This window comes from Lipotes vexillifer, unplaced genomic scaffold, assembly GCF_000442215.2.
Source record: "Lipotes vexillifer unplaced genomic scaffold, Lipotes_vexillifer_v1.1 scaffold636, whole genome shotgun sequence".
Taxonomy (NCBI): domain Eukaryota; kingdom Metazoa; phylum Chordata; class Mammalia; order Artiodactyla; family Lipotidae; genus Lipotes; species Lipotes vexillifer.
Genome location: NW_006786547.1, coordinates 1,548,843 through 1,556,443, shown reverse-complemented (window position 1 = coordinate 1,556,443; position 7,601 = coordinate 1,548,843).

The window sequence follows — 7,601 nt, the reverse complement described above, 5'->3', positions numbered from 1 at the left end:
GGGGGGGGGGGGGGGGAGGGGCAGTCTCCGCCATATATTTCCCCCCAGTCCCTGACATGACCTCAGGGCCATGGCTCCTCATGAGGAAGAGACCCCAAAGTGTCCCCAGGTGCTGGGAGAGGGAGACGGCAGGGCCATGGGAGCCAGCAGGGAAGGAAAGGTGAGTCACCGTGGAGCAGTGGTCCCGAGGGGCCCTGGTCCCCAGGAAGGCTGGGAGGAGGGGGCGGGGCAAGGTGAGGGCTGATGGGCAGCGGAGCCTCCGGGTACTGGGCAGAGGGCCCTGCACCCCTGGGGGGTGAGCAGTGACCATTCTGGATGATGGATCGCAGAGGCTGCCCTGCTGCAGCAGATGCGGGGCTGCACTTGGCCTCAATCACTCCCTGGGGGCGCCGATCGATGAAGACCCACGCGCTGCCTGAGCAGCCTGTGATGAATGACTCAGGATTGATTTTCACTTAATTGACAATTTGGTGAACCTGTTTACAAAATCCCAGGTTGGGCCCTAGACGGAGCCTCAGGGTAATATATGGTGGGGTCGCTCGGGCCAGGCCAGGGTGGCAGCCAGGGGGCAGCAGAGGCCAGTCAGCCACTGGGGGGTGGGGGAGGGGGTGGGCAGGGGTGGGGGTGGGGTGGGGTGGACACAGCTAGGCCAGGGCTGAGACTCCTCTGTGCCCACCCCGGGGAACTCACTGCCTTGGGAGGGGGTGTGTATAAGGCTGGGGGCCCGGCTGCAATGGGGTCTGCCTCTCTGGTCAGGGACTCATGGAAGAGGCGGTGGGGGCCAGAGAGGTCATGAAAGCAGGTTGAAATCCCCAGGCCAGGATTTGATCCCAGCCCAGCCCCCGTCAGCTGCATCACCGGGGCACTGCTTCTGAGCCTGTCTGACTCTCAGTTTCCCCTTCTGTAAAGTGGAGCCCATCCACCCGCAGAGCCCATCTTATGCCTCATCTCTGACCTCCCCTGCAGGCTCTCAGCTCCCTCTGTCCTCCACGTGGGCGACCTCTTTCCCATCCCCGGGACACTCACCCCACCTTTGTTTTTATTTAAAGCACTTGTCACCATTTGGCATATCTCCCAGCGTGGGCTTGCTCACCTGTCTCTCTGCCGGACCGTCAGCCCCACGAGCACAGGGACGCCGCCTGCCTGTAGCCTGGCCTGTGGGCTGACCGCCCTCCCCGCTCGGGCAGCGGCACCTGGAGGCCTCCCTGAGCCTGGGAGCTGCCACGGCAGGTTGTTACCAGGACGACATGAAAACAGGCCTAGAGCTCACCTCTGCCGCTGGCCCTGAACTCATTAGCAGGCCGAGACTTGGGAATTGTAACAGGACCCCCGGGGTAATCCCTTCTGGGGGCCACCCAAACAAAAGCCAAATTAAGCGGACAGAACTGCAGTGGGGTGGCTGGGAGGCTGGAATTTACCCCCAAGAGCAAACAAAGCATGTCCCCTTCTCAGGTGCAGGCTGCGTGGAGTCTGGTTTCCATCCTGTGCAATTTAAAGCCACCCCGGGAACCCGTGGACAGTACCCCTCCCTTCGGGGCTGGCACCGACGGTCCCTGGCAGAGGCACCCTTGATGGGACATGGCACCTGCACCTGCCCCTCGGGTGTTGGGTGGTCAGACATGGGGAGGGGTCCCTGGGGGAGCTAGGGCACTGAGGGGTGCTCTGGGCTGTGGGAAGGCCCCTCCTCCCGCACGCAGTGCTCAGGAGGCCTCTGGAATCCCCTCTCCAGGCCGTGCCCTGCAGCCTGTCCCCTCCTGCTGCAGCCTCGGAGGCTGCTCTGGGAAGGCTGGTGGGGGCCTTTGGGGAGGCGCTGGCCACCCTGGGGGCTCCCGCTAGGCTGGAGGGCCTGGAGGATGAGCAGGGTGGGAAGCAAGTCTTTGACGCCAGCTGGTCATGGCCTTGGGCCTGGCCCCCACCCCGGACCCAGTCCCAGGAGCTACTTGTAAACTTGAGCAAGTGGCCTCACTTTTGGGAGACGCAGTTTACTCATCTGTAAGTGGGTGATGGTCCCCTTGCACTGACTGTCACTGGGATCAGCCCAGATGTCCACCAAGCTTGGTGCTGGCAGCGTCTGGCTGCGTGGCCGGAAGCTGTGCCTGGTGGCAGTGGTCACAGTGTCAGGGTTGGGAAGCCCCCATGTGCAGGTGAGGTTTTCGGGGGTGGGAATGGGACCCCTGCCACTGGCGCTGCTGGAAGGGCTGGAGGGGGGGATGCCCATACCTAAAAGGAGGCATCGTCCTGGCCTCGCTCTGCGGCAACCACGTGGCCCCATGGGGCTCCGGCTTCTGAACTGGCTGAGCAAGTGTGGTGGGCCGGGTGGGGTCAGAAGTGCCAGGCCTGGGAATGCGGGGCCCCTCCCACGGTGGTGGGCGCACGGCAGGGCCTGAGCACAGCTCTGGACCCCCATCCAAACCCCGCAGGTGAGAGCCAGGTGAGCGGCAGGGACAAGGGTCCTTCTAACGCCCTGCAGAGGCGCCAAGCACGCCCCGACGGGTTTGCTATTGACGACACGAGCTCGTCCATCCTCCCTGCCACGGATGCCTCAACAGTGCAAACACGGCTGGATGTTCACTACGATCAAGGGCTCCCCCGCCAGCTGCACCTGGGGGCATCCAGTGGACGTTTGGAGACATCCTTCAGATTGAAATCCTTCCCCTGGGAGAGCAGAAAACACCGCTGTCAGCTCAGCCCTGACTCCTGGGTCCTCTGGGGCATTTCTCTGGGTCCAGAGTTTAAGCAGGTGGGCAGGGAGCCTCTTAGCGTTGGGCCTCCCCCACGGTCCTCTGAGGGGGGACAGCCACGACCAGAAGGGACACAGAGGCTGGGGAGGCTGCCCAGGGCTCATTGTCAGCCAGTGAGCAGCAGACCCAGGGTCTGTGCGGATGTAATTAGTTAAGGATCTTGAGATCGTCCTGGCTTAGGGTGGTCCCACATCCAATGACCAGCATCCTTATAAGAGAAAAGCAGAGGAGATTCGAGACAAACCCAGAGAAGCCGGATGAAGACAGGGCAGAGACTGCAGTGACGTGGCCACAAGCCAAGGACACCTGGGGCCCCCGGCAGCTGGAAGAGCCAGGAAGGACCCTCCGCCGGAGCTTCCTGAGGGAGCACGGCCCTGCCCGCACCTTCATTTCAGACCTCTGGCCTCCTGAACCGGGAGAGAGTCAATTCCTGTTGTTTTCTGCCATCTAGTCTGTGACGGTTGTTACAGTGGCTCCAGGACACTGATTCACAGCCCCAGGTGTGCGCAACCCCGGCTGTGTCTGTGCCCCTCTCACCCCACCCCTCCTCACTCTCGTTGCTCCAGGAATCAGAGGAGGGACAAGTTTCCTCCCTGTCTTAGGGCCCCTGGCTGGGTCTGAAAAGTGAACTGACAAGGATGGATGAACAGAGAAAAGCACACAGTCTATTTGGTATAAGTTTTACATGACATGGGGTCCTGCTAAGGAAGTGAACACCTGAAGAAACAGTGAGCCCAGGGGATGCGATGGGGGTGTGTGTGATGGGGGCGGGCAGTCGTGGAGGAGCCGGGAGGGTCAGGAGCGTGAGGTGAGCATGGTAAACGGGCCGCTGAGCAAGGCCTGCTCGTTAGGATTCCTCCTGTGTCCCTGGTCTTTAGAGATGAGGATGCGCCCATCCTCCGGCTGCTGGGAGGGCCTGTCTCACCCGACGGTTCAGGGGAGAAGGTGGGGGACGGTCAGAGTGACCTTCTGTGTCCACAGTTTTCTCAGACTCCTTCAGCTTTAAACATTCATCAAGCCCAGGTGCCGTATTTTGGGGTAGTGTGTCCCAAACCCCATCACAAGCTCCCGCTCTGTCCCTCATCCACTTTCACTGGCCTCGGACATTTCCACTGTGACCCAAGGGGACTGGGCTCCCCAGCACAGGCCTGGACCACACTCCAGTGATTCCAAGTGGGGTGAGCCACGTGGAAAGGGCCCAGGGAGCTGGTGTGGGTGGCTGAGCTGATGTCCCATAGGCCTGGGGAGGGGGTCCCAGCGAACAGTTGGAAAGTGTGCCAGGCAGAAGACACAGCAAGTGCAAAGGTCCTGAGGCCAAAGACTCAGAAAGGAGCCAGGTCACAGGGGGCTGGAGTGGGGCTGGAGTGGGTGGGGCACTGTCGCCAGCACTGCTGGAGAACAGGAAAGAGGGCCAGCCCCAGGGAATGCCCAGTCCTCTTTCTTACCTGGTGGCCCCCTGGCTGGTACACCTGCTCCCAGCTGGGAGCTCCCCAAGGGCAGGGCAGGACTGTGGGGCCCTGGGAGCCAGGTAACGGGTGTGAACAGATGCGTGTGGAAGCCGGGGGAGGGCCCTTTCCAGGTCACCACTCTGGGCAGCCCCTGGACGACCTGAAGCCCCAGTCAGGAGGCTCCACAGGCTACCTGGGCAGCTGGTCCAGCCTTCCTGCCCACCTGGGTTCACCCAGGCTGTCTAGTAAAGCATCCATGCCCCAGGGCTGACCCATGGGACCTGGGTTCCTGGAGCCTGAGGATGGACCTCCCTCCTGGGGCAGCTCTTAGGGGCGGGGGACTGAGCTCCCCAGCGGGGGGCTTTGGATCCAAGGGACCTCCTGACCCTTGACCCTTGCCCAGGCCACTTCCTGCCTCCTTTTCCTCCCTGGGCTCAACAGAGATGCTATTGTTCAGATCCATGGAGAATCACAGGCCTCCCACTCGCCACTCCTGGTGACCCAGGCTCCCCACCCCCTCCCAACCAAAACCTAAATAAAATGAATAGATGGGAATTCCGAGGGGGCACTGGAATGCAATCAGCCAAAAAGGCCAAGTGCTTCGGAAACGATCGGATTCATCAGCATGATGGCTCTGCAGCCCGAGTCTGAGGAAGCCAGGCTTAGGGCTTTTGTCTGCGGTGCCAGCGCCTAAGCTCCTGCCCGGGCAGGAATGTGGGCCCAACCGGGTCGCACCCTGAAACCTGACGCCGCTGCCCCGGTGACTCTGGCTCTGCAAAGGCCCAGCTCCTCTCAGCTCTGTGGGGATTTTGTTCCCTGGCTGAGCAATTTCTCCAGCACTTTTCCTAGGATCAGCTCCTAGCCGAGGCCATAAATCTTTTTCTTCCAAAATGTAGACCTCATTCTTTTTGGTTTCTGACACAGATTTGCAGCATATTAGACCAGGGGGCCTGGAGCTGGGGTTTAAACCCCTAAATGAGTTTGTGAATTGCTTTCGTGGCAAGGTCGCCTCCCTCGGATGGCACCACTGCCGACACGGACCCGCCTGGGGTCAGGGGCCCATCTCCACCCTCCCTCTGCCCAGGGCCGATGTCCTTGGTGCCACCTGCAACCCTGACCGGAGTGGGATGGTGGGTCTACCGCTTTCCTCGCTGGTTCTAGAAGCCTCTGCGCAGGTGTTTGGCATTCACAGTCCAGCCCTTTCTGCTCTGAAACAGTTAGGGCCGGCAGAAGTCCTTGCTTAATAGCAGTTTAGCTGGCCGAACGGTCACTGCCTGCGCGTGCCGAGTGGTCTCTCTCAGGTGGCTGTGTCTTCGTCCTACAGATTAAGGACGAGGCTGGGAGAGCGGCCGGGGAAGCCCAGCGGTTCAAGCCCAAGGATTCTGTCCATCCCACTCCCGCTGAGGCCACCCAGAAGGTCACGCCTGGCACAGTCCTAAGGCCACCCCACAGTGCGGGGCCCAGGCAGCACTCCGAGCTCTGACGGTCTTCACCAGCTCGGCCCTTGTCCACCTGCAAACCTGCCACCGAGAAGGGCAAGAATGACTAGCTCTTTATTACTACAGAGATTTCTAGAAATTTTAGACCGAGAGCCAAAATGTCCATCGGTGGTGGAGGATGAGAAGGAATTAGCCACAAGTCGGGAGCAAATCCTCGCGGGGGGCCCGGCTCTGCCGCGACCCGAGTGACCTCCCTGCCCGGCCTCCCCGAGCCGTCCCCTGGCCCCCAATCCCCACTACGAGAAAGGGGCTGGCGGGGGCGAGAACGGGAGCCTGGCTGGTGCCTCTTCTCAGCCACCCACTCTGGACAAACACCGTGACCTAAAGCAGAGCCGGGAGCGCCAACCTTTTCATCAAGAAAGGTTTAATTTATTGGGAGTGCGGAGTCACAAATCATAGGCCTGGAGATTTATCACCTCCAGGAGTGGAATTGACCACAGAGAGAAGGCAACATTCCCAAGCTACACTCACTCCTTTAATAAAGTTGAAAATGTAAAATATGCCCGTCCCACCCTGGGAGCCATGGGCAGCGGCCAATGAGTTTATGGAGGGTAGTAACACATGACTGCTCGCCATTCCGTTCTGGAGAGACAGAGAGATGCAGTGGGGACCTCCCAGGTCACGCTGGGCGCCTACGATTTAGGGGTGATAACGGCCCGGAGCTGGGGCAGGGAAGGTGGCAGGCCTGGATGGGGGATGGCGCAGGGGTTCCCCAAGCCCCTTGCACGCTCTGCCCCTGCTCCGTGCCTGGAAACAACCTTCTGAGCTCTCAGTGGAGATCCCCAGACCTGGAGGGTCTCCTGCCTGGGGAAGACGACACCCCTTAGGAGAAAAGCTAATCCCTGCCCCAAACGGCCTTAATCCACCCCTCAGGAAATGCCTGATCCCCATGGCTAGACCTCTCTCGGAGATCTGAGATCAGGGGTGTTTCCTGGCAGGCGTGGTGCGAGATCTGAACTGGCCCCTCGGGCGGGGGTGTCCAGACTGGGGCCTGGAGTCATAGGCTCTCAGACTGTCTGGCCAGCCACCTCTCTAGTTACAGCTGGGGAACTGAGGCCCAGAGGGGCCGGGATTCACTTGGGAGCCAACGGGCAGCCCCCAGCTCTCCCCAACAGACACAGAGACCCTCGGAGGTGATGTGCCAGCTGGGATGGGCCAAGTGTCCCCCAGAGACCCCCCTGAGGCCCTGGACCTGGCCTCCTGGCCCCCCACATACATGCCAGGCCGGCCTCTGCCTGGGACTCAGGCTGCGCGGGAGGGCCGTCTGGCCTCCGTCCGCGGTCCAGGCTGCAGGTTTGCTTCCTGCTGCGGTATCAGACCTGTTGGTGATGCTCTGCCCTTGGCCTGAGCCCATTTCTGCCAAACAGTGTTGCCTCCTCCAGTCACTCAGCAGTGCTTTCCTGCGGGTTTATCTAAATAAAAATGTAGAGGGTGTCCCTTTGCCCTCCGCCCACCCCAGGACACTGTGACTTTGAGCCCCTCTGGGGATGGGACCCTCGGTGCCAAGAACTTCCTTCAGCAGGGAAATCGGAGGCGTGGCTTTGAAGCAGGAGGTGGCAGGGAGGTTGTGGAGCAGCAGGTGTGCATGTCTCTGTGCACGTGTGCAGGGTGTGTGTGTGTGTGGGGGGGTGCACTGTGGGCATGTGGATTCGGGCACGCGTGCCCATGCACGCATGCACATGTGCACACATGTGTACAGCGTGTGCATGAGTGGGCACGACGTGGCCGTGTGCATGTGTGCCTGCAGGGGGGCGGGCAGTTGTACCTGTGAGTGTGTGTACCTGCCTGGCGCATGTGTTGATACCCGCAAGGGGGCTCACCTCCTTGGTGAGCCTGATGCCCTGGGATTCCGGAGACCTGAGACCCGGGGATGGGTATGACTTGGTCCCCCGCAGCCGGCCCGCAGCTGCCCC